This window comes from Frankliniella occidentalis, unplaced genomic scaffold (genome assembly GCF_000697945.3).
Source record: "Frankliniella occidentalis isolate FOCC.00 unplaced genomic scaffold, Focc_3.1 Scaffold117, whole genome shotgun sequence".
Lineage (NCBI taxonomy): Eukaryota > Metazoa > Arthropoda > Insecta > Thysanoptera > Thripidae > Frankliniella > Frankliniella occidentalis.
In genome coordinates, this window is record NW_026267245.1 from 153,745 (window position 1) to 156,991 (window position 3,247).

At 62.1% G+C, this 3,247-nt stretch overlaps 1 protein-coding gene across 3 annotated transcripts in view; it reads right to left on the reverse strand.

The window, feature by feature from the left end:
* LOC113205977 (discoidin domain-containing receptor 2-like) overlaps window positions 1–3,247 on the reverse strand; it is a 150,837-nt gene that overhangs the window by 69,488 nt on the left and 78,102 nt on the right. The window contains exon 3 of one of the 3 annotated variants that reach the window (XM_052270319.1): window positions 1,251–1,303. The exons of the other annotated variants lie outside the window; for them this stretch is intronic. The gene's annotated coding sequence lies outside the window, so the exon portion shown is untranslated. The remainder of the gene's footprint in view (window positions 1–1,250; window positions 1,304–3,247) is intronic. 3 annotated transcript variants of the gene reach the window in all.

The following is a 3,247-nucleotide window of genomic DNA, read 5'->3' on the forward strand; positions in this document are numbered from 1 at the left end:
TGGAGGGTATCAAAGGGCCCTTGATACAGTAATACCCTCTCACTTCCGCTCTCTCTCTCTCTCTCTCTCTCTCTCTCTCTCTCTCTCTCTCTCTCTCTCTCTCTTTCTCTCTCTCCCTCCCTCCCCCACCGCGTTCACTGACCTGCCCTACAGAGCGCCATCTCTTTTGCTGCCGAGTTACACAACAACACCAACAAGCAATCATTTCTGGCTTTTGCGAAGACAGCCGGGCGCAGAAGCACCACCACCACCACCACCACCGCCATACCACTAACACCACCAGCACCACTGACGAGGCTCCTATAACAAACACCCCCCTCCAGTTCTCTCGACAAACACGTTGTTCCGCTTTTCCGCTTAGTGCCTTCCTCCCTCACTCTCCCTCTCTCTCTTTCACTCTTTCTGTCTCTCTCTGTGCCCCCACCGACGCCGCCGCCGCAGTTGTCGATATGTAACGGACCCGATTAAAAACTCCCGCGGAGCGCCAGAGCGGACACAACAATCGAAAAAGTATCGCGCGCGAAAATTGAAAGAAACTCTCGCCCTCCTTTTCCCCTCCGCCCCGTCCTGCTCGCGCGCGCGAGCGGTGCCAAACTGCGTCGGTGGCAAAACAGTCTTTATTTCTCCGTTTGGGCGACGGCGACAGGACGGTCGGTAGTCGGTAGGGGGCTGAGGGGGCAGGGGGAGGATGGTAGCTGGGGAGTGAGTGTATAGCCATCGACCGAAAAAGTCGTGCTGCACCAGATGTTGGTGGCCGCAGCGTCAGGGAAGGGCCACGGCCAGCCCTCCTCCCCCCTGCACTCGCTATAGACTTGCACCGGCCAGCCCCCCGGTCCCCCCCTTTAGCTTTCCCACTCTTTCCCCCGCCCCGACCTGCGCTGCCCACCCACTACAGAGTGTACTGTACGTACGTACAGGCCGCAACAGAGACAAGAAACAATGGCGCTGGGAAGGGCACAGAGAACACACTGGCCGCGTGGCCTGCTGCTACTGGACTGCACTGGCGGGCTGCAGATCGATGCTGCACTGCACGCTGGTGGCCGAAATGCACGATACACACAACCAGCGGCGGTCGTGACCGGACTGGGCTGCGAGCACACACACCAGCACACACACACACATCCACACAAGTGAGTGCTCGACAGTCCGCGCCCAAAACGGCCGGTTTGGACTGCGCTGCTGCTTGACCTCGTTCGCGGGCCTGCGTCTCAGACGACGGGCACAAAACAGAGTTTAAAACATGTATTTACCACTCGCGTCGAGGTCCTTCTCTCTCGGTGCGGTGGCGATCAGTCGTCGTTACCTGCAACACAGAAAGAAAAAAACATGCCATGAGCAAAACTGGGTGAGAAAAAGGACGGCGGCTCTCTGCGCACGCACCCCGCAGTGAGTGCACGTACCGAGCATGCGTATATGCACGCGCACGCGCGTGCATGTGGCGGGGCGGGGCCGCGTTCCACGCACGACCTGAACCAGGTTAATCTGGCCATCAGACGCAACACATCATGAGAGCGCGCGAGGGACGTCACGCTCGCTCCGGCGTGACACGGCGGCGGGCGGAGTGACGGGCGGCGTGACGGGCACGTCGCGGTGTGCGAAATGTAATGCAGTCGTCACTCAGAGCGGCTCGGCTGTGCATCTGTGTGTGTGTGTGTGTGTGTGTTGGTGTATGTTTGTGCGTGTGTGTGAGAGAGAGCGAGGGGGGCACAGAGCATGGTATGTGGGTAACAACGTGTGCATGAGGGAGAAGGATAGAAAAGAAGGGGGGAGCGAAGAGGAGAGGGAGAGCGAGAAACGGAGGAGAGAGGCGGGAGGGAGGGAGAGAGAAGGGGGGGGGGAGAGAGGGATTGGAGCGCAAGAGCCACCCCCGCGCAATCTGGCGGGCCGCTCTCGCTGCACGCGACACTGACGGCATCTCCGCGAAACAATTTGCCTGCTGTCCTTGCAGCAGCAGCAGCAGCAGCAGCAGCAGCAGCAGCAGCAGCAGCAGCAGCAGCAGCAGCAGCAGCAGCGACGGCGGCGGCAGCGACGGCGGCGGCAGCAGGCGCAAGGTCGCGCTTGGCGTCCAAACCTCCCCGAGCGGAACGCCCTCGGAACGCCCTCGCGGAACACCCCCGCCGCCGCCGCCTCGGCAAGGCCCGCGTGCTTTACGCCCCATGGCTTAGCCGGCGCACGCTGTGAAGAAGAAGAAGAAGAAGAAGAAGAAGAAGAAGAAGAAGAAGCTAACCCAAAATGTGGGTCATGACGAGCGAGGCGAGGTCAGGGTACGGTGCGCCAGCAGGTCGTGCAGGGTCTTTTGCTCGGCGAGGCGGTACAAGCATAGACGGCAGACCCATTTCGCGGCCATTTACGGTTTGCTTCCAGCTGCACCCCACCCCCGTCCCCAGGGGCGCTGCTGCCGAGCAGAGCTGCCGAGCAGCAGTGCGCACGCCAGTCATTTTACGGCGACCAGACCCGATATGTTTATTACTCGGACCAGACCACACAGGCGGAAGGGGTGGGGCGGGGTGGGGGTGGAAGAGGCGGCGGCAGCGGCGGCGGACCAAAGGAGGCGGCAGAGGAAGTAGTGGTGGCGGGGGCCGTGGGCATGAGTGGCGCTTCTGGGAATCGCAAGCTACACAGCAGCGCTCCGGACCAAGCTGGGCCGAGGAGCGGGGCGGGCCTGACCTATCCGTCCCACCCTATGGTCCCACCCACCCAGCCATAGACCAGCGAGCCCGCCACCGCCCCCACGGTACGCGGCCTGGCGGCGTGGCGAGGCGTCGAGGGGCGACGCGGGACGCGCGAGAACGATAGCATGTGTCCGCCCGGGACCGCGATATGTGTGCTCCAGGTAGGCGTCGTCGTGGGCCTCATGTCGTTTTCATCGCCATGCACCTCTCCACGTCCACCTGGCTGGTGCTCGCTCGTTCTCCCACGGACACAATCGGAGTGCATGCAAGCAGTACCGTACCGTGTGCCTCCCTCCTGTGAGGAGGACCCCAAGACAGTCACGAGCACAGACACACGGACACCACCCGCACCCCCACCATGCTACGATACGCTCCGCTCCCACGGACGACGACGACGACGACAAAAATCTTGCATTTCGAATGAGGCAATGAAACCTGGCACCCTTGCTCGTCTCCCCCCGTTTACGGCCCCGCCGGTGCAGCGGGCCTCCTCCTGCACCTCTGCCGACGCGTCCGGGCCCCAACGCCAATCCGTCTCGGATCATTAATTGGAAACGGCTGCCTGCCGCCCGCCC